The 24,866-nt window shown below is 40.0% G+C and overlaps 1 long non-coding RNA gene across 1 annotated transcript in view; it reads left to right on the top strand.

The window, feature by feature from the left end:
• The first annotated feature begins 417 nt into the window (after positions 1–417).
• Positions 418–24,866, top strand: part of LOC131465195 (uncharacterized) — a 41,789-nt gene continuing 17,340 nt past the window's right edge. The window contains exon 1 of the long non-coding RNA XR_009241291.1: positions 418–749. This is a non-coding gene — a long non-coding RNA (uncharacterized LOC131465195). The remainder of the gene's footprint in view (positions 750–24,866) is intronic.

Raw genomic sequence — 24,866 nt, forward strand, 5'->3', positions numbered from 1 at the left:
CATTTGCATGTATGTACTCTGACACAAAGGTTTATATATATATATATATATATATATATATGCATGCATATATTTATATATATATGCATATCTACCTTTTGTTTTTCTTTTTATCAATAAGATAAGGACACAACATGGTTAGTATTTGATTTATTTTGTCACTTCATATAGTAACATTTTTGTTCATGCATTGATGCAGCCCATGTCTTGTACAAAGAAATTATTAATGTTTTTGTGTATTAATATTTTGTGATGAATATATTACATTTATTTTACATTTTGGGGTCACAAAATGTAAACGTCTTTAGATTCCAGAGAAATGTAATAATGACGTGAAATGGTATCACGAAGATGATGAGTCATGAGTTTTCCTGGAGGTCAGTGAACGCATCTTGACGGTCAGGTGTAGTTAAAGGCCTGTCAATCACGTGCTGGCCCTCGTGATTGGCAGCAAATGTGGTGGGAACGCCGGTGTGTTTTCTGATAGTTTTGAGTACAGACAGCAGACAGTTGTTTTGGACAAATAACCTGTAAAAGTGGAGACTGACAGCTAAAACGTCGTGGATTTATAGTACAACAAGTGTATTCTAGAGCTGACGAGGACTAAAGTGGTGAATGTCAGTACCTCGTGCACCGGCACTTCCACCTGAACGACCTGATTCAGTGGCGCGTGTTTACTGCGATGCTGTGACACTTTGCTGTGAGCGGAAATTTGGGCGAAAAGAAGTCGACTACTCGGCTTTATTTATGTGAGTACACACCTTTTTATTACTTTACTCACGTGTCACATGCTGTGGTGTAAGTGACGCACGCTCATGTGCACTATTTGTTGACTGTGTGGATGTTGTCATACTCCACTGCGACAATCAAATGTTCATAAATTAGACTCAAAACATGCAGCAGTTGTGTGTGTGAGTGAGTGAAAGCAACACAGCGTACAACAAAGTCTGACCGTGAAGACTGGGCCTCTCCTATATATTATTATCCTCTTTGTGTTATATTAGTTGAAGCATACTGTACCCCACTATACACTGCACATCTATGGTGTAATTATAAAACCAGAAGCCTTCAGAGACTGTAAGTTGCATTTAATGATGCTCTACTAACTCTTGCTCAAAAAGGCCCACATGGACTATAGGACCAGTTAATTGTGTGTGGCTGCTCAAGTCAACACCGTTCAGATGGTTTTCAGAAATCCAATGTACAAATGTATTTTTTCGAGTTATTTTAATACAGTATTTATAAGTGTCTCAGCTTTAGAAACACTGGTATAACTGAACACATTTTTAGGGTTTGATTTTATTTCTGTATGTGTTGTCTGTCTTTTTTTTATACTAGTGCAGTGGCCGAGCATAATCTGTTTGTGTGTTTTTTTTTTTAGTAATTGTTGGTTTGGTGTGTTTGAGTGCTCATTGTTCAGTTACACTCCAGTCACAGCCGTGTCACACTGAGGTGGTCCATTTTAAACAGGACTCCTTCCTTTGCTACACCATTGCTGCCTCACCTCACTGCCCACCCCAGCCTCCACCTGTCTATAGTCCAACAGACTCAAAAGTTTAAAATGCTGGGGCCCACTCTTGAGTGATCACCATCAGGTCACTTAAACATAAATATAGTATAATAAACAATATAAATAATTGATTTAATTAAGACATGAGTTTTCTTGACTAAATGTAAGATGGTTTAACAAATAACTAGCAGCTGTCAAATAAATTAAGCTGAATGAAAAACTACTGTTTCCCTTGCTGAGTAGAGATTAAAGAGGAATAAAATAAACCTATTCAAGTAAAGTGTAAGTACTTGAGTAAACGTACTTAACTTTCCTTTACTGCTTACTTAAGTTCACGCGAGCTGTGAGGTGCTTCATTTTCAAGTGGACATTGGGGATAATGTGCAAGCCTGCAGGCTAATAAGACAGTTAAGGCTGTTCCAATTAATTTACTGTTATTTAACTCCACTCTGTGATGTGCTGCAACAGCTGTTTCTTTGTCACTGTGGGAAAACAAGTTTTATTTTTCCTTTACCTCCAGCCATTCCGCCCTTTTTATGAAACGCATCGCTTTGCATCTGTTTCATGTCATGAAGTGAGCGGTGAGTGTGCGGGGCAAAAACACCGCAAAGTAACTAGATTAAAATATTTACAGGGAGGAAAGCGATTCAAAGGAAACCTACCTTTTTTTTGTGATCCAATCCTCTGTAATTCAATCTAACATGTCAAAGTGGTTTGCATGAATATTATCTGGACTGTCCTCTTCCTGAGGTTATAACTGCATCATTAGACTGAATGTAAACACATTTTGTGATTCAGTGGACTCATAATTGACTGTAACATTAGGTGTGGGCCACACCGTGGAACAGATTGTGCAAGTCAAACCGTTCATCATCTTCTAAGATAATGTGTCCGTGTCAGTGGGTTTGTGTGTGAACACTGCATGGGTACAGGGTGTACAGTTGAATGTATAAACAGACATTCTGGACAGCCCATATGATTGTCACTCAGGCATTTGGTTCAGAATGACTGGGATTAAGAGTCACACATGAAAACAGACAAGTAACTTCACTAATAATGATAATAATGAAAAAACTCCCTTCTGGGAGAGAAAATGTCTCCTGAAATCCCTGAGCTGAAAGTGTGTTTATCTCTCTCCCTTTTGACAAATGACATCCATTAAAAGAAAAGTAGAGAAATTAAGAGAAAAGCTGCTGGTGGAAAAAGCAATTTTGCTGAAACAATAAAGTAATGTAAAATTATGTAGGGTGGCAGGAGTAGTTAAGCCAACACAGAGCTCTTGCCAACGGTCGATAATATTTTGTCTCTGTCAAAGGCCCTCTGTTTTTAGATGAAATTGACTTTTAATTCGGCATATAATTTCCAGAGATTCAGCAAAATCCCCTCAGTCTTTGTGGGGAGAAATTGAGGTGACGTGGGGTAGATTTGTTTTCCCAAAGTTGGCAAGAATGAGGAAACAGAGTTAAGACACTTAACTTTTTGCTGTGATGTTTCCACTTTTGTCTCGGCACACAATAGAAAGCGCAATATTTTGATTACTTTCTGCATTAATTTGGTAATCTTAGAAAATTGCGCCGATGCCGTGTGAGGGAGTTTTGATATATTTGACTGTTTGCGTGTGTTTATAGTCTGGTCTGAGTGAAAATGACATTGGAGACAGAGATGGAAAGATGGCAAGAGATCAGGAGAAAATGAAGGGAGTGAGTGGGCGGTGTGTGGACATCTCAACTGTGAATCATTTGAAAGACGGGAAGGGGGTCAGCGTGACCCACGGTGACTCTTTACCCCCATCCACATTATGCAAACTCCCGCTGAGCTCTGTTGTTGGCCCCTGTCATGTTTCTGTTCAGCCAAGATCAGAAAACACTGCGTTCCAAAGAGACTCCGGCAAAGTGTAGCCAGGACCAGTCAGCTTTGGCTCCACTGCACCCGCTGCGCTACAAATAATGTCCATCATAGCAATAAACAAGTTTTTTTGAGAGTGTTTTCTTAGAATAAGTGAAAACACATGGAATCCTAGTTTTAATTTCTTCTACATTCACAATAATGATGATAATAATATTAATAATCTCCCACCCACAGCTTGGTGAACCAACTTTGATTAGTTTTATGGAGTGATCATGGTTTGAGGGACTTTTAGTACTTTGTTAAGGTCAGAGGAGCTTTCATAAGCACATTGTTAACTTTATGAAACAGTTGTGGTTAAATGAATCATAATGTTGACCATCAGCGCTGAAATGCGGGGAAAAACCCAGCATCTCCCATGTTTAAGTTAAATGCTTTTTTGTCAAGCATATGGCATGGACATCATGAATTCAAAGGCTTTGTTGTTTTTTATGACAATGTCACCTGACTTCCTGCTTTGCTCCATTCATGATTATTACATCCACAATAGGGCTTTGTCATGTCAACATAAACTTTCAGCCATGGACAGTAATAAGCTTCTAGCACAAAGAATTTATGGCATGAGGGTCTTGTGTCTCCAGCAGCACTGCTGTTGCCAGTGACCTGAATTTTCCTTCTGGGTCTAAATCCTTCTGATTCTCAATATGCGGCTGTTTTTGCTTTTTTTTATTTGAAACGCATTTTTGTTTTATAGTCGCTGCCTGTTTCTGTTTCTGGAGGATTTGTCTCTTCAAAAGATTATATTCTGCTCCCCAGCTTTGCAACTTTCCCTTTTCAGGCTCCCACAGTCTGCCCAATATGTTGTTATCTTGTGAGCATGTCTTATCAGGGTCTCACCTCAGAAAATTCTCAACACTCTGGTTTATCTTAGCGGACAGATGTAATTTCCTGCATAAGTGTGAGTATGATAGTGGGACAACTTACCAGTTTAAAACAAAACATTGTAAAGCCTTTCTGGCTTGGCTTCTGGTTTGTGTCATGTTATGCATACATCTTGCCTTCCTAGCAACCAACTTTGCTAAAACACCCTGCACAATAGTTTTGTAAGAACTGTTTGGCACATATCTACACCATGTACACAACAGCTCCCATGCTCAGTGTAGAGAGCTGTGGGAAAAGCGGTTAGAGGTGCTGTTTTGGCTGCATGCTGTCGTCTTGTAAATTAGATGCTGTATAAACTGGATTTGCTGAGAAGGACACAGGCGGGCTGTTAACCTACTAGATCAGTGCACTGTTGTGGCTGCGTGATGGCAGAGCGGAAGAGGATCGCTGTTTGGAGGTTTTTTACAGCTGTTAATCAAACCACTGCAACCTGCGATGTTGTTAATTGCAAATGCAGATTACTACACCAAAAGGGAAATTTAAGTTTTAAGTTTTCTATAAACATTTCTGAATATTTTTATTTTTCTGGCAGTAATTGCAACATACCTGAGAAAGGATTTTCTCCAAGGCAGTTCAGTTAGTGAGAGAAGAAGCTCAATAAAACAGAAAACAATATTTCTGAGTTACTTAATAATAGTATTTTTATTTGCCTGAAAACTTTGTCCTGTGTTTTATTATCATCATAAACATGATTAATTAAAGGAAAACTTACAAAATAATCATGAAAATTCAAGTTTTCAGTCAAATTTGCATATTGATGATGCATTCACTTAATAAATTATGATACATGGCTCTCCCCTACACAAAAGTAGATGGTAGTAGTAAAAAGTATCGGTATTGGTATCGGCAATAGTGGCCCTGTATTTACTTGGTATTGGATCGATACCAAATTTTGCAGTATCGCACAGCCCTAATGGCGGGCAAGAGGACCTGGAGCTAAGCCCTGGCTGTCCTGAATAGCACTGAAAATAGGAACTTACGTTACGATATTTATCAAACAACTGTAATAATGTATCCTGCATGGACATTGAATATAAAGATTTCCCCAGATGGTGTAAAATACATTGGATCACAAAGTGTTTTTCATGCCTCTGTGATTAAGTTAGACTGAGTTTCTTGGTTCTCACCAACAAATAATTTGACACATGCACTGTCATGAATTTATGATTGTGACTCATAACAGGCTTCTTAGTTTTCCAAGCAGTTATCAGTTCAATGGTGGATCTGTGATTTGTAGATAGACTGTGACGCATTATAAATGTTTCCCTTGCCAAAAGGAACGTTTCGTGAGTTATGACAGTTTAATTATTTAATGTCTGTGACAAATGCCTGATCAGTGTGTGAAACTGAACATTCTCAACATGTCATGGTTCTCTGACATTTCTGTTAATTGACAAAGACACAGATTTGATTTTTGTAGTAACTCGTAGGTAAAACTTGCAGATTCTTGTTTTTTAAGCTAGTTTTGGAAACATTTGAATGGGTTTACATCACTATTCAACAAAGAGAAAACAAAGGGTTCAGAGGCACCTTACATTTCTGGTTAAAAATAAAAAAGTCCAGGCCTGTGATGTCACACTGCTCCAATTTCTTTGGTTCCTTTCCATCTCTTTGCTGACATTAAATGTTTTCTTAGTGTTGCTAATGACCTTCTCTCTATTAATAAGTCACAGAGGGAATGACCTTTGAGCAACAATCTTGATCCTTCAGTTTTATCCACATCTGGTTGAAATTACACAGAAAAACACAAAAGAAAACATGGTTGGTTGCTTCCCAGCTTAAAGGAAGTGATGCCACTGTGCCTGCGGTCATATCCTGGATAAGCGTGGCCGAGGATGTGACCTCACAATGAGTGCCGGGCTGACCTGCGGTAGCTTAACGTTGTACGCCGCGTCAGAGCCTCTTCAGTAGTCTTGCAGTCTAACTCCATGCACTGCTCTAATGATGTCTGTAGAGCGGCTTTGAGAGGGCAAGAACTCAGTATTTTGCTCATGACAAGAATCCTGAGACAAAAGAACAGAGTGGCTTTGACTTTCATTGTTTGAGACCGGTTTTCTACAGCCCAATTAAAATAAATGTATTTCATTCTCCCTAATTTGCTAAACACGGAAGAAAATGTTCACCTTGTCAGACTCGGTGAAACTATATCTTTAGCATCTTGAATGAAATACATTTTACATTAGATTTTTCTTTACTTAAGTTACAAACATCAATCTTTTAATCTAGCGTTACTCCTTCTTCTCTTGCCTTCGCCTGCTCACTCGTGATATAAATAGCGGTCCAGCGTCTGTGTGCAGCACGAAAACACGAAACACTGCTGCTGAGAGAGACGTGTGGAGGTGATAATCAGCAATGTGTGAAACTCATTTGAAAATGAGTTCAATATAAACAAACAGACATTTTGTTTATATTTAGAAAGTTCTGCAATACAGCTTCAAGCATCTGGGATATGTTCAGTATCATTGACAGAGAAACCGATTTGATGGACGTCTGTGTTTCCACATAAGGAAAGTGACATGCAGTGTACTTTAGGCGTGTGATAGTTAGCGCTAGGTGATTAATCTAATTGCAAATTTTTCTTTGGTTCAATTTCTAACCAAAAGCATCACTAGTAGGTAGATGTATCTCCTCCACTCACAATTGACTCCGGCGCCTTGTTCTCATCACTGACGGAGACAGTTTATGTTAAGGTTCTGATATTCAGTTAGGAAAATACATGGCTTGTGAGTAACAGGATGGCACTGTGTCTCATTTGGAAACCAAATTATTGGCATTAGCATTAGTAAACTCTGGTAGTGGTTCCATATTATTTGACCAAACCACAAGTACAAACGTCCCACCCCTCCAACATTAAACACATCGTATTCCTTGCTTAATCGGGTTTTCTCTATAAAGGCAAACTCTGATGAATAAAGTGTTACAGGGAACCACACACAACCTCTGCTCTGTTCTGAAGACTCGCTTGCATGACTATTTCTGTGACTAAGTCTGTGAACTGTTAGATGCAGCCAATGTAATGTTTTTGGATCTGCTGTTGACATCATTTGCCTGTGTATATTCTCAAAGGACATTTTTGACATGTGAAAAATGTATTTTGTAAACTCTGGTTTGTTTTTGGCCTCTGCTCGCTCACTGGCTGCTCTAAGCCACTCTAACTCGCATCACTTGTGTGCCCGTGATGATGACTTTTGGGAGGCACATGACTTTTTGAATATTTGGAGACATCATTTAACTGTGAGGGGGCCCGATAAGACTGTCATTGCTCTGCTGACAGCATGTGTTACTGTTCTGAGAGCAGCTGTGGGGCGTTTCCCCCTTGAATCCTCCTCTCCTCACGTGTTTTAGATAAACAAGTATAACTTAATATCTGTTGGACAGATTTACTGATTGCCAAATGCTGGAAAATGAATCAGTATCCAACAAAACAACAAGTATGTCTTTCTTTCTTTCTTTCTTTCTTGTGTGTGTGTATATGTGTGTATATATATGTTCGTATATGTGTGTATATATATATATATATATATGTATGTATATGTGTGTGTGTGTATGTATGTGTGTGTATATATATACATATGTGTGTGTATATATATATATACATACATACATACATACATACATACATACATACATACATACATACGTATGTGTGTGTATACATGTATGTATGTGTATATGTATACATATAAACATGTTTTTCTCTATATAAATTTCACAATAATACTTTTACCATCTGCAAGTCTAAGAGCCGTTCGTCTAGCACAACTAAATGGTCGTTCATCCACAATTTGTTTGCATTTCAGTAATTTTATTACTGTATCCATCTTCTTTGGCAGCCATAGCATTTTGGCCAAAGGGTCCCACTGAGTCAACACCCACAGGAAATAAGAAACCTCTAAGTAACAAGAGAAATGCCTTTATTTGACTTATAAAATGTCTTGGGTACACAGGCGATGAAACCATTAAATGGTTATGGGAGATGTAATCCTGCTGACACTGATGGTATCAGAGATAAGTGGGGAGCACACTCAAGGCTGACCATATGAAAATCAACCCACCCCCTGAAAGCCTTGCTGTTCACCTTGTCGTTTGTGAATCTGGGTAAATGAAACACTGAAATTCCACTCCGGGCCTCCATCTACCTCATCTCTCACCCTTTGTGCTCTCTTTTCCCTCAGTCAATCAGAATGGGGTCCAATTCTCCCCACCAGCGCTACTCGCTGTTTAAGCTACCATTTCCAACCCCATTCTCCCGCTGACTAATTAGTGTTATGGTTAGTTAGTGTTTTTGGCAGGCCGGGGGTTCTCTGTGACATTATGTCTAAAGCACTTGTCAAAACAGTGGTTGGGGGAGCCGTGCTGGCCTGCAGGCTGATGGGGAGGAGGAGGTGGAGGGAGGATGGAGGGAGCCAGAGAAAATGCGGGTGGGCGAGAGACGGGGAGAGAGCGAGAGGCCGGCGTCTTAGGCAAGGCCCTGACAGCTCAGTCTCCAGGCACTCTGCCCGCAACAGTACCGGGAATCTGAAAGACAGGCAGCATTAGCTGAGCTTGGCTGGAGCTTTAACTGCAAAACTCGTGCCTCCCGGTCCAGGAACGACCCCCACCCTTTTCCTGCAAATCAGGTTATAGATGCTCATGTGGTGCGGTGCACAAGCTCAGCTGCTGTCGTCATTGAACCATTTAATTTCACCGACTGTAAGAAACAAAACAAAGAGAGCGAGAATTCCAGTGAATCTTCCTCTTTTGTCGTGTTATGCTATCCCCCTTTCTGCGACTTCACTGATCCCTCGACTGTCTGGTTCTCAGTTTTTTTTTCCCCTCTTTCTCTTGCTAACTTCTCCACACACCATTTTCTCCTTCCACACGGTTCCTCTGCATTTCTCCTCTGTATCAGATTAGACCTTGAGCTAGTGTTTTTTCAAGTGTCTCCTGTTTGCATAGAGGCTATACCCCCTGCTTGCTGCCCATTTACGACTGATCTTGACGGATCTCCTGCTGACAAGCGATCAGTCTTTTCAATGGGTAAACCTTTTTGTAACATGGCTTATTATGAGAGTGGGAGAGTATGTTAGGCCCTCGAGAGGATACAGTTTACACATTCTCTCAGCCACAGTGAGGAGGTCAAATGGAGCATAGCGGTAACATTTAGACTCATTTATAAGATGTGGCTTCATGCTGGTCTTGCATATCAAGAGTGGCACATGCTGTGACTAAATGAGAGGTTTCAAAATACTAATTTAAAATCATTCGACATAAAATGGACTTAAAATAATAAGGTGTTCCTTTTATTTGCACATCACTTTATTGAGGTTTCTAATTGTGCACATGACAGTTAATTGTGGAAATTCTGTAGCTGATTCATTGGATTATGGGTACGATAAAACCATTCCGACATTCGTTAATGAAATGAAGACTGCTGTTATTATTAAGAAGTCACAAAGACAATATTTTTAAGAAGTTAATGAAGAGAAACATTCATATTATTGAATGATTTCTTTGGCAGAAAAGCTGAATGTTTTTTTCCTTAGTGTAATTACATCACAAAACTGGCAAGAGTATGAACTAGTTTTGGGCATAAGGGGAAAAACTGTAAACCAGCAGCATTCATTTTAATATGTACTGCCATCATTTTCCATCAGTGTGTTATATGTACTATTTAGAGTTGCCTACACAATATCTGTGCAGTTGTTTTTTTTCCTCTGATGTCTATCAGGATAGTACATAACTTGAAAAATAGTTTTAACCCTAAAATAGATGAGTCGAGGAACTACAGAACTGTATGTATAAATACTATATATACTGATTTGCGGTAGGGCTTTTCATTTACTATTTCAGACATGTAGTTTATTCCCTTGGTTGGACTAACAAGCAATGACTATGATGTCACTATCACATCAATCCTCTGCCCATGCTTGAATTCCCAAAATCTGACCCCATATCCCTCAAATCTTCTCCCGAGTCAGGTATTTATTTGAAAAGTACAGTCTACTCTTGTTGATTTATGGTTTTTAAAATGGAGGGTTTATAGTATCCCCGCCAGTTAAAGGCTCCCAGGATTGCACGCAGGTTTTTTTGGCTGGAATCAAACTTTCTTTCACACAAGACCATCACTCGTCATCTCTCCACACAGTGCAGTGCATTCACAAGCTCACTTTCTCAGACCGTCACAGAATACCTGTGCACTGCCGAATATAGTTTTCTTTATTTTTCCATCAGCGGGAGGCATTCCAGCTGGATGCAGACTTAAGCGCGAAGCTTCGTTTCCTCAGAAATCCCTTCTGAAGACTTTTCTCCTCCCTCTGGATTTTGTGGTGATTTGGAGCTGAGTTTTTCTTCAAGGCCTGATGAGTGGTGAAAAAAGGCAGGTTGCACATCAGCATTTTCTGTCCGTGACCCACAGTTTTATTACAAACAATTTTCTTTACAAGAAAAAGGCCAACTGGGCGTAGTCCAGAAAAAAAAATGCCCTCATGCATTCTTCCCCATGCATTTTTGTCCATCTGTCCACCCATACCTACATGCATACATGCATACATGCTCACATTTCTTCCTCTGCAATCTTTGCTGACCTCAAATCCAAAGTTCTTCTTGTTGCTGCAGACTCTGTTACAGCAGAATCTCTGTAGTGCAGAGACTGACAGACAGTTCATGGGGCAGAGGAGCTCATTAATAATGCAGCTGAGTAGAGTTGATAGCTGGGTACGGTGGAGAGGCGCATCTGCCCTCGAGGCTTGGAGGTCCGGTCAGGCCCCACAGGCAGAATGATAGGCTAGTGCCCTCAGGGTAGCGGGCTACTGACACTAGAATTGCCTGAGGAAGCCTGGTGAATAGTCCTGCTGTTTGGATTAGCCCTGCCAGACCTTAGTGTGTGTGTGTGTGTGTGTGTGTGTGTGTTTGTTTGTATATATATGTGTGTGTTTGTTTGTGTATGTGTGCGCGCAGGCTGCTAAACGAACTTAGTGCTATCATTAACCATTAGCACCTCCTGATTATTATCACTATGTTTAATGCTAAGCGGCAGGCTGAGATGTAGATAAATAAATATTCTCACATGCACACAATAGATGTGATGAGTGAGTTCTTGGTAAATAACTGGCTCATAGCCAAACTGTTTGGGCTTTTTTTTGATGGTGGCAGACAATTCCAACCACTGTGTGACTGCACAATGTCACGCAGCACATTGATACTCTTCGGAAGTTCATCATAATGTCTAATAGCTCTCTTAATCTCAAAGTGTGTTCCCTTTGATAAAACGGCTTAAAATACTCTGGGTATTCTCAACGACTTCCTCTCTTATGATGCACACAAACCCCCGATCACTCGTTACTGTCAGACAGACTCAAAGTGGCCATAAATTACATAGAAATGTGAGTTTGAATTTTCCCTCTACCCACCTTGTTGCTCACTAAGGAGACATCTCCACAAACAGAAACACAATCTGCCCTTCAAAAAAAAAAAAAAGGAAATGAAAGAAAAAGGAAAAGTTTCCAAAAGGAAAATCACCAGCCCTCCAACACCAGAACTATGCTGGGTTATCTTGCTGAGGTTCCCTGCTCAGTGTGATTGCTGCTAGCTGTAATTATGACCAATGCTAACCAGGCTTGGGCTGTCCACAAGATGACTGGACAACGCAGACATGGTTTGAAACTGTACTCCTTTCCTTGCAAGATACTCCAGTCTCTTCCCCTCTCCTCTATATCTCTTAATGACAGGAAAGCTCATGTGAGTGTGAGGCCATGATGGGTTTTTGGACTTTTGCAGAGCAATATTCACTGTTTGGGTGATGAATGTTGGGTTTTGCTATAAACCTGCAGGTGGTCAGAGTGCAGTTGCTGTGAAACGCATTATCACTGGGGCGATGCTGCTTTCAGCTCTGCGTCGTCATCGCCCCCTCCTCCCATCAGGCAGAATGACATTTATAGGGTCCCGTGCAGTGGTCTGTGACCGTGAAAACCATCTTTGCTCTTGAACCCACATTCTACCCTCCTGCTCCAACAGTATGTCAGTCACATTGCTGAGAATGTGGGGATGGAAAGTCTGCGGGACAGAGCGGGAATGGTTGACTGACTCGTGCACGTGGTCTGCTCTATCTCAAATAATAAAATGTAGACTGGGCAGATTTTAAACCAGCGACCAACAGGACCATGTATGAAAATTGGTCTGCTTTTGTTTTGTCAGTCTGTTCTGGTCTATTCAGTTGAATAAACGGTTTAAAAAAAAATTATGGGATATTCACTGTGTTGAAACTTCATGGATGTTTGAGTTATTTTGTGAGATTTTATTGTCAAAAATAGAAAATAATCTTTTTTTATTTTTTATTATTAGTTGGTCTTGAAGTAAGAACTCAGAATTGCTAAAGTACAGGGTGATTTGACAGCTTAATGGTTAAGATATGTAGTACTGAGCAGCAGGTCCCAGAGAGCAGGTAACATTTATTGCATGTCACTCCCCACCTCTCGCTCCCTACATTTCCTTTTTCCACTGTTATTGTCCAATAAAGGCAAAAAGCCAATAAAAATATACTTAAAAGTAACTTAATACTGCTCTGAAACGGTGTAAAGTGAAATAAATTGAACAGTCAATAGCAATACTGTACATGAATGTCTGTCACACTGAAGACTATATATGTGTATATGTATGTGTATATGTATATGTATGTATATATATATATATATGTATATGTATGTGTGTGTATATATATATATATATATCTCAGAATTTATAGCTTTTAAGTAAAATGACTTGATGAGAAGAATGTTTTTTCCTTTTTCTAAGAGAACACACTTCTAAGAGCATAAGTAATGGTGAGCCACCGTACCCTGCTTGTAATGTTTTATTTGGTCGACAGAAAACAAGTGATATGGAATCAAAGCGAGTTGCTGTTGGTAAAGGACAAGACGGGGAAAATGTGGGGAAGACTTTGTGGAAAAACTGACGGTTGGTTTGACTGGTTGGCTGACTGGTTAGCTGGTCGACTTACTCTCCAAAAGTGACTTTAATGGATATTTATACATTCGAGTCCTAAAACGTCATCAAAACCACCATCACTTTCCTTCCCACCCCCATCACCACAGGTTTGTATGCCACACAAACACACGTCTTATATGCTGCTCCAGTGTTAGCCCTTAAATACTCTTACTCACACACACACACATTTACAGAATCCTGTGTACTCAAACATTCTGAGCAACTGCCTCCCTCACTCAACTCTTCACACTCACACACAATGGGACTGATAAACCCCAAAGTGCTCCTTTATCGTTTGCAGATATTTATTTTACACAGTTTATAGTTCTGAATGTCAAAATCATCTGGGAAAGTGTGCTCCAACATGTTGATTTAGAGAACATTTACATAGGCTGCACTCTTTCCTCTCGCGTCTTTGTCTCCCCATTTCCCTTCCTAACCAGAACCACATTGACCCTGCCTTTGAACGCAGCACACCAAGAGCAGCTCTACTTGTGAAATGAACTGAGTGGGCACATACAGTGCTGGGCTGAAGCCAGACTAATAACTGTACCATATTAGCAGGTCACAGAAAAGCCATGTTTTTACATGTAGTGGGCTGAAGTCAAATAAACCAATGGTTTGCCATAAGCTTTTCCTGGTGTTCTGAATGATTACCTTGTCAAAATTACTTGGGAAGTATATTCATTCAGCTGCTTATGAAGCTATAAAGAAGGACTGCATTGAGGTTTGCCCCCTCATGTACATTTGCTTCAATTACACAAATGTTTCCGTTTTGTGTGATAGATGAGAAATGCAAATATATGCATTTCATGCCGCTACCATCCACCGCACTGCACGATCGATGAAACTGCCGTGACTTTGTTTTATACGCGACATACACAGACTAGTGACTGGTGACTTGTAAAGCAGTTATTTTCAATGTACTGAATCATTACAATCAGTTCATTAAAAAGATTTGTTCAGTACTTCCTCCATGACCGGAGCACTCTAACCACTGGGTTTGTGAGGAGACTCGCCGTGCGCGATCGCAGACTTTCAGCAGTGCTGTTGCTAAATACACCAGATTCCTTTTGTTAAATGATGAGATTTTAGACATTTCCTTGCTAAATGTTGGAGATTAACCCATATGTTAAGAATTGTTAAGGCTTGACGATGTCATGCATAGTATCGGCTCAGCTCTCTTCGCTAGAGAAGTTACTAAAAAAAAGTACCAGGCACTATCGCTAACGGAAAAGCAAAATAAACATGCCGAGTGGAGTTGCACCAGTGGAAAATGTATGCAGTTATGTACACACACACACACACACACACACACACACACACACACACACACACACACACACACACACACACACACACACACAGTCTGTCTAATTAAAAAAGCTAATTACAAAGTAGCAGAAGTAACAACATTATCAACTTTTCGCCTCTTGAGATGTTACCATTGGATCACCCCATTCTGATTTAGTGTTCAAATGTGTTTACTGTTTGTCAGTGTCACATTTGTATGTCAGTGAAAATCTGTAAAAGCTGTAATTAGTAAATACTCTCCATTAATTAAGTGTTTTTTTTCTTTTTCTTTTAACCTCACAGAGAGACGGTTAAATTCAGACAGACAGAAAACTTAATTTACTTTTTATGCCAGTACAGCAGCCTTGTTGGAAAATCTTTTGGGGACATTTGGGGTATATATGTGCGTGTGCGTGTGTGTGTGTGTATATATGTGTATAAAGAAAGACAATTTGGCTCTAAATCTCATCTATTACAAAAAGTGAGTATGGATCCTGGGAATATGCTCAGTATTATACTGATGTTCATTATGGCTGCAGTAGCTGACCAGACTTGTGACCTTTTTGTTAGAGGGTCAGTTGCTGTGAGCATCAGATGCTCCCAATGTCATTTAAATTCTCACCGTGTACTATAGTATCACCTTCCTCCTTCCATATAAGGTGTTTGACAAACAGCAGCCAACATACAGAGGGAATTAATGCTTTTATAGTTTTATAGTTCCACTTGTCTAGTATGATTGTAAGACTGAAGACAATAGAAATAAAAAATGTAGAGAAAAAAAAAAGAGTCCGCTGGTCTCTGTGTGGATAACTGAAACATGTAAATTTCTGTGTGCAGTAAGAACAGGGTTTCACCTATTTGGTGCAACATAAACACACACCTCATAGACATAATGCATTCCCTAGCCCCTTACCCTAACCATCACAACTAAGTGCCTAACCCTAACCAAAACCAAATGCTAACCCTAACCTTGAAAACCATGTTGTAACCCTGAAAAGCCCCTTCAACGTTGTAGGGTCCAGAAACAATGTCCCCACAAATATAGTTTTGTATGTTTTTTTGTACATACACGCACACACAAAGACAGACATGTACACACATACATATTGAACAATAGTGTCCTCTAATGACTTCCATTACCTTTATCCAAGCAGAGGCTCTGTTTCGATTTAAACTTTTATTGTTCCTTGACAAGACACATTAAACCAACAGAGAGGGGACTGGGATAAACATTTAAGGATTCAAAATCAAAATAAGTCCTCTTTATGTGTGTGTGTGTGATTGTGAGACGAACTGTGCATGTGTGTGCATCTGTAATAACTCAAGTATTAGTCTGTTTTGCATGTGTGGACCTCTGTCACGTTGAGGCACATTCACATTCATCCATAGTTTACATGCATCTGCACAATCACTCTGTTTACAGGCTTTGGGACAGAGCGGGGTCCCAGAGTTCCAGCCATTACTCATAGCATTAGAACTTTTTAATAGGAAACCAAGTGAGATTTGGCTCAGTGCAGACTCATGCACAGACAATAGCTCATTGATGCTAGCACTGTGTCACTCTTACCTTCTCACTCCCTCTGTGCTTTAAGGTGCTGACAGACTGATAGGCGGCTATTGTTCAACATCTGAATCGAAGGAAGGCAAGCTGTGGCCTCTCCCCTGCTCTCTTGCTTCCCTCTTTCAATTTGGTTCTCTTGAGCTCCCTCTCCTAATTTCTTGCTTGTTGTCATTATGTGTCTTTTCCTCATTTTTTCAGAGTTTGATTTCACTGATCTCCTCCATTTGCTTGCCTACTCATTTCCTGTTCGTTTCCCCTTTGTTCTAGTTCCTCCCTCTCATCTCACTGTCTCTTCCTTCCCCCTCCCTGGCCCTTTCCCACCGTGCATCTGTCATTCCCACTCTCCCTCTCTTTTTATCTCCCGACTGTATGTATCTGTCTATTCGGGCCTGGGGTGCCACAAGCAACTTGGCAGGTCACATTCTTTGCTCCTCCATCTGTTGGCTTGATCTCCAATTTCACTTTATCAACACTGTCATCTCTTTTTCGGCATTGTTCCCCGCTCTCCTGTTCTGTCTCTTGTGCTCCCTGCATCCATCTGTGTCATCACCTTCATTTTTCCACAATCCCGTCCGCTCTCATAATGCTCTCCACCCAAAGTAACCCACGGGACCAATCTGGGGAGACTTCATGGTGAAAAGCACATTCAAAGTTCAAAGGAAAGTTTTCTCGGCAGTGGCAGTTTAAATTAAGACAACTGTTATCTTCTAAAACTCGCCTCAGTGGTGTCACGCTCCGATAATTGCTGCAGCACTTTATGATAATTGGGGTGCTTTCAAAAATTCCACTGTGGTAACAGAACCAGATAAGCATGCAGCGAAAACTGGGGGTATTTAAGTGCATAGGTATTACAGTAAACAATGCTCAGGCCTTTCATTTAGCTTGGAACGTATTATGTAATTGTTACATTTTATGAACGTCTGACCTTTTGGGAAATAAAGTTATTCGCTCATTTCTAGAAGTGAAATGAGACGATCAATAGCACCCTCAGCTCAGCACATTAAACACCGAGCTACCACCAGCAGCTGTTGAGTGTAGCTAAGCATTAAGACGGGTAACATGGGAAAACTCTGTGAAAGAAGCGGCATCTGTCGTTCAGCACCTCACACCTCAAATCTGCGTCATTTTTTACTGTACGGTCGTGAAGGTGCTATTGAGCGTGTGTGTGTGTTAACATGAGATGAGTTGAATTAACACATAGTTGAAATGTCTTCAATTACAGTAGAGTGTAAAAATGATTTTTTACATTTATCAATCAATAACATGTAAACTGTGGCACTCACTTTTCAAGACTTATAGATTACTTTAGAGCTGCAACTAACGATTATTTTCATAATCGATTAATCTGTCGATTATTTTCTCGATTCATCGTTTGAGCCATAAAATATAAGAAAACCTTAAATGTTGAGCAGTGTTTGTCAAACCTGGAAATGATGATGTTCTCAAATGTCTTGTTTTGTCCACAAACCAAAAGGATTCACGTTTAAGGATTTCCTTGTTATCCAGAGCAAAGAAATGAAGGAAATACTCACATTTAAGAAGCTTAAACAATCAGAAATCTTGTTTTAATCATGGAAAAAGCTTTGAACTGATTGATCGATTATCAAAATAGTTGTCGATTTAATTTAGTAATCGATCAATAATCGATTCATCGATTAATTGTTTCAGCACTAAATTACTTAATGCATTTTTAAATGTGGTATATATGGCGACAGCTGTTTCTAAGTATTTAATGGAGTCACAGGGGAAAAGGCCTCTTTCCTCCATCTATTCATGCTGCATTCTGGCCTCAGTCCACTGAGTGGCAGTGTCATGTCACAGCTAACATTTCAGACGACGGCCCCCCTGCCACACAAACACCCTCCGACACACATGCACCTCCACAACTTCATACAAACCAATTGAAAAGATATATGGACAGAATATGGGACACTCACGTGCGCGCACACACAGATCAGGCAAGCACAGACACACACATGCAGCAACAGAACAGTCTCTTCTCTTCCTGACAGCACCGAGTGACACTTTACAATAACACTATGGTCTGAGGGGAGAAAGGAAGTTGACTTAACGAAGTGTCTGTGAATGAAAGGTGGCCTGTCTCACTCGCTCACAAAAAAGGTCAAAGTGGAGCAGCGAGAACAGGCCAGGCTCTGAAAGAATGTGTCATACTTTCACTTTTTTTTTCTCAGGGATGTCACATTAACATTTAAAGAGTGCCCACACAAAACGAGGTACGGTTGAACAAAGAACACATGGTTCAAAAATAATGACCAGCGCATTATAATAAATACAATTTTTAAACACAGTGGATGTTTATGTCGCCGACTGTCTTGTTTTTATTTAACCTCATGTGACTTTTGTCCACACAATGACTTTTAACAATAAAGCATTGGCTTACTGTTATTTATTTTCATACATAATGTGTGCATTTGCATCATCGTAATATGGGTGGATTTTGTAACACTAAGGCAAGACGATTTTATGATTAAGAGCAATTTCAATCCACAAAGGCAGATTTGAGGTTCTGCTGTGCAGAAACGACAGAATTGAAAAATCAATACGAAATTCAGAAAAATACAATCCAAAACAATTTGTTAAAAAGACCATGAAACAAATGAAAAGTTTTTGTGAAAGAGGAATTCGAGTGTTAAAAGGTGTAAAAGGAAATTTTTTTTAATTAAAATGGTTAAAAAAAAAGGTAAAAGCAGTATAAAAATAAGTCAATTAGAAAAAGTTCAAAACCTGGAGAAGGTTTAATATGTAAAGTAAAAAGGAAATATACAAAAAAGATAAAATGCATACAAAGCAAAGAAATATCTAAACAACACATGCTAAGTGTTTAATTTCTGCAAACCACCGTGAACTTAAACCAAACACCCGATAATGTGCTTTTCCCTTCATCAAACGATGGCAAATAAATAATAAGTGCGTTGCATCTGAATATGATTGTAAAGTATATGGCTGTAATGCCAGCATAAGAATCCACTTCTGCTTTACTTCCCTGCCTATTCTGTTTTCATTCAGCACATACTCATACAGTACATTACAGTATTTATGAAGAATGGAGCACTAAGCCTGCTCCTGGCACACTACACTCCACATACTGTATACATTCAGCTCAGACTGAATCCTGTTAACCCTTTAAAGGTCCAGTCTGTAAATACAGCCCCGGTGCTGAAACACTAGGGGACTACTGGCCCATGTTTACACAGTGATTTACTGCGCCGAGGACAATGTTTTCTGTAGAAGTTATTGTCTAAGTTTCGGGTCCAAGGACTCACATGGTCTGGCAGGTCTATGTGGATTTTGCATGTGTTTTGGAGTCTGAACAAGGTTATTCATTCGTGTGTGTGTGTGTGTGTGTGTGTGTGTGTGTGTGTGTGTGTGTGTGTGTGTGTGTGTGTGTGTGTGTGTGTGTGTGTGTGTGTGTGTGTGTGTGTGTGTGTGTGTGTGTGTGTGTGTGTGTGTGTGTGTGTGTGTGTGTGTGTGTGTGTGTGTGTGTGTGTGTGTGTGTGTGTGTGTGTGTGTGTGTGTGTGTGTGTGTGTGTGTATATATATATATATATATATATATATATATATATATATATATATATATATATATATATATATATATATATATATACATACCCTAACCCATTTATTTATTTATTTTGATCAAAATAAATCTTTGGTATATGTGTGGGTATGTTTGAAATATGTGATGAGAGAACCCTTCATATTCATTTAGCAAGTACAGTATTATTATATATCTTTATTTTCCCGATTGTCACAACCTAAAGAGACCATACAAATCTGCATTTGTGGTGTTTAAGTTAGGGAATGGCTTTGGTATTTTCTTTACTACATTTGATAATACATTTTCCCCCCGTGTTTGTCTGTGTTTTGTTGTCTTATAGATCCACACAGAAAACATCTGTTCATGTAACTTTGACACAAAAAAAAAATCATGTAGCAGCTGAAAATACATACCACTATCTTTTACGATTACCATTGTCACCAGGAAAAATGGAAGCCATCAACAACAAATATTTAGGGTCTGTGACTGTATTTATTTGCAGCCGTTATTTTGGCTGCCGCCTGCTTTAGCCTCTGGTTTATCTGTAATTAAGGAATAGTCCTTTTCATCTCTAAACGGCAAACACTGCAATTTGCAAACCCGCTGCTTCGTAAGAATTCCACTAGATGATGAGAAAGGAAGAGAGACTTAAATCAATATCCAAAGACAGTTTGAATCCCAGCAATAATTGGTTACAGAGGAGAAAACAAAGGTAGCAAATGTGGAAAAGGTGGACACTGATAGTTTTTTGTTGATTTGTGTGTTGGCTGCAGCAGTCTTTTATATAGTAAATGCGTGTGTGTGTGTTTGTGTGTGTGTGTGTGTGTGTGTCTGAAGATGGCAGAGCTAGAGCTTCCAGATGTGGACTGGGCAACCTGCCTGCCGGGACCCAAACACAGGAACTTCCCCCTGACGGCTGAGATTAATCAAAACCTGGGGAATCTCTACAGTGGGACTAGGAGGAAGGATGTGTGTGTGTATCTCTGTGCATGTATTTATTTCTGGGAGGATGAGCATGTTTTTGAACATATGGTTTTGTGTTTTTTACTACCTAATTGATGAATAAAAGGACAGCGTCACGTCACGCAAAGCGAGTTGATTTGTAATCTGCTGCCTCGGAAATGAATTCAACCCTCACTTTTATAGATGGTGCCCTTTGGGAAGAGTCCAATACCCTCGTTGTTAGGAAAACGCATAGCTATGCTGGCGTGCACACAATATTTACAATACAACCATCCAAAGCAAAGTATGTTTTTCCCCCCAAAATTTCAATCTGATTATAAATCAGCACATGTGTCCACGCAGTAATCACGAGGTCATAACACGTTTACCACATCCCTAATGATGGTTTTCAGATTCAAAGTCTTGACGATGGAACTTCATGAGTTTGTGTCTGAAGCAATCAAAATGGGTTTGCAGCTTTTCATGGAAGACTTACAGAATTTGCCATAATCTCAAGGGCTTAGTTCAATTTAAAACTCACTCTATTGCCCTCCATTATCAGTTGAGGGCTTTGGTAGGTTAATGGCATTTCACTAACTTTCTCTTAATGCATTTTTCAGTCTTTGATTCACGCCCCAGTGCACTTTTTTGCAGCACTTCCCGGCTATCTGACGGGACATCACGCCCTGACATTTATCAATTAATTGCACGCTGCTCCTAGGTGCCATTGTGAGCCATTCATTTTTTTTTTTTTCTTCCTTGAATTAGTGATACATGTCTTTTTCTGAGCTTCCCTCGATGGAGGAGAGTAATTATTGCCGGGCAAAGCTCTGGGTGCTGTGGCCAGATTTCTTGTGACATCAGTGTCCATCAATGAACTGAAATGCCATTTAAGACTGGATATAGACATATTTAGGTATCTTATTTCATATTGGTACATGTGGAGTTGCAGAACTTTTATATTTTAGTATAGGTGCCACTATACAACCAAGTATTGGTGCAGATTATAGATGTATATTGGGGTTTTTACAAAGTACATTAAAGGTAATGAGGTGAAACTGAGGTTGTAGTAGGATAAAACTTTTGTAATAGGGCAGTACAATTTTAATATATTACGTGTCATATAGTAGTGCTCATTAAGAAGCGATTACTTTACAAGGTATTACCGTTATCTTCTCATAATAACAGACTGTTACTATGTTGTTATTGTACTGTAATGCTAAGTCTTACCTATAAATATTTGAAGTTATGTAGACCGTCCCCATGATGGTCCCAGTGGTAAGAGGGAGAGTTTAGCAGAGTTTCATATATAGAATTACCCTGCCATACATCCATCTTCTACTGCTTTATCCTCCACATGAGGGTTGCAGGGGCTGCTGGAGCCAAACCCAGCTGACACAGGGTGGAAGGCAAGGTACACTGTGGACAGGGCGCCAGTCCATCGCAGGGCCACACAGAGACAAAAAAACGTGTCCAACTAACCTCCAGTGAACCCCCCCCCACACACACACACACAGGGGAAAACATGCACACTCCATGCAGAAATTCTTGTCTTTTTTGCTTCAAGGCAACAGTGCTAGCCACTACCTCACCATGTGAGCCACTGAAATACATTTTAATATAAATGATTAGAATCCCATAACCTTCCAAAAAAGTCTTTTAGTGCCACCTTTTTAACCTGCCACTCATTGTAAGCTATGTAATCCCTGCTTCATTGTCCCATGTCTCGCTCTCAAAGAAGATCACTAAGGCGGTGGTGATATTACAAAAAAAACATGCATCTTTCGCACCACTTCTTGCCTTTCTACTGATAACTGCTCTGTATAATGGCATCAATTGATACTTCATATGAACATAATATTCCCAGTGGCTCAAGGTGCAGCTCAGCTTTGTTTTTTTTTAAATTGCGTTTGAAAGTGTGAGACGTGTCGGGGATGAGGAGTGGAGAAGAGGAGGTTTTATAGGGAGGCTCGCTGTCGAGCACTGTGCTCCATAGGGCCTGCAGTTGTGCTTGTGAATTGGTTATACTGTAAATAATCAGTGCTGAAAGTTAAATTATGCACATGTGGATGCACATAAGCAATAATGCACAGCTGACAACAATTACTGTCCGCGGCTGAAATTAATTGCAAACACCCAGCAGCAGTACATATGTGAAACACAATTACTTTTAGTAGCCAGCCTATCAACTTTTCTTATTCTAAATTCTACAAGGTACATGCACCCTCCGCTCTCTCTCTCTCTCTCTCTCTCTCTCTCTCTGCATAAATTCTTCTTCCTGCTCCTCTCCTGTATTAACGCTCCTGATGCAACATCTCCATTCAACGCTGCGAAGCACAAGATTATTGTAATTACATGGATACGCTCCCCCACTTAAATTAGGAGCATTACATTTGTGACCCCTAAAATGAGAGAGCAACTATCTCTTAGCAACCAATACCAGCAATACAGTACAAACCTCCTGGTTGAAGGGGCTCATACTGGAATATTAGCTGAGAATGTGCTTTTCACTGTAGCCTAATCCTGCACAATTTGCATTTCGATGGGCTGCTGGAAAATAGGTGAAGGCGCCAGGCAGATGGTTCAAATTGATTCTTCTGTTCTTACAAATTTTAAGCCTGAAAAGTTAATCCTGAAATATACTGTCAGTGCCAGAGCTTGTCTGCTGCTGGCTTTACTGCAAAGCCAGTGCATGTGATGAAGCCATGCATTCATTTAAGCAATCACAGCCTTGATTGCAATGTAAAACATAGATGTCCATATGCGCTTTAGACATGGAAATGTACACATGCGCTGAAATGCATTTATTAACAAGAGATTTTTATTTTATATATAAACCCGCATATATGTGTATTTTTATTCAAGGTTTAAATAACCTTTCATAGATAGAAAACCCATTCATAGATTCTGGGTTTATTCTGCAGTGCATCATACAAATGTCAATTTTCTGCCTCACCTACTGGTCAGCAAATACCTTCTCAGCTAAAAGCTGTGGAAAGGGGATTCACACGAGGCCCAGAGCTGAGCTCGCTCCCTGCAGGAGACTCGGGACTCATTGGTTCTGCATTTCCTCAGCTTCCTTGACCGTGTTGGGCCCTGTCATGAGCACGTCACAACGGTGAAGCCAGTTCAGCGGCGAGCAGAAGCAGGAGCATGGCGCCATCGCAAGGGAGCAGCAGTCCCAGGTGTAAACGGGGAGGGGTCAGAGGTGGGCTGTCTGGGATTACTTTTGCCCTCAGGGTTTGAGGCATTTACATGTTTATGATGCTACAAGAGAGAACATGGAGCTGTGGAGGCCGCTGACATTTACACTGTGGGGCATTTAGCTACTGCACAATAGTGAAACAGGACAGTGTGTCGCCCAGTCAAATCTATTGTTGGAGCATGGTTACGCAACATTAAGCAACTTTGTGTAAATGTGTGTCCTTGGTTGTGTGTATTGCATGCTACTCATTTGCTGACTTTTAGCCAACTCTTTACAATGTTATGAGGAGGTTAAAAGGGGTCACTTCATTAGAGAGATAAAAATACCCTAGGCTCCCAGGTAGACTACTCTATTTTCCAGTGTTGTTTGTGCTCCACAGGGTTAGTCCGTCAATGTTTTCCAGTGTCGGCCTCATTTGCTCTTTGCTGCTCTCTCTGGTGTTTGTCCTCTATCTTTGACCACCTATTAACAAACACAATGAGATAATGTAACTAAATACACGCTGCAATGAGGATTTAGGCAGCACTTGGAGTCAATCAGGAGTCGGAATGATGCTCTCCTTTGCTCTTGGCCTGCACATTGATTAATGGATGAAGGAGATTATATCTACTTTGTTATTAACTTTTCTCCCTCCTTGACTCTTGTGCTCCCTCTCCATCTTCCCCTCATACATTCCCAGAGTCTTACCTCACTTGGTGAAGATGTGCAGATGTGTCTTTTCTTGTCCTCTCCAAATAGCTCCCCAGATGATGGCATTTTTTAAAAATAATCCTGATCTTCAAGCTGCTAATTTTTCCAACAGAAGTCCTGCTGTTTGTCACATGTCATAATAGCCCCCCGTACATAGACTTAAAGATTAAATCATTTAAAAAATAATTGTCAGATGTACTGCAAATGATCAGTTGCAGGATTTTCTTTTTCAGCACAATTATAGTGACTCAAAAAGAGGCAATTCTTAATTAGATTAACCTTTCATTTCAAAATAAGCAACAACTATGATTCAGGTTTAACAAACATGTGTTGGACAGAATCGAGAAACTGT

Source organism: Solea solea, chromosome 9 (genome assembly GCF_958295425.1).
Source record: "Solea solea chromosome 9, fSolSol10.1, whole genome shotgun sequence".
NCBI lineage: Eukaryota > Metazoa > Chordata > Actinopteri > Pleuronectiformes > Soleidae > Solea > Solea solea.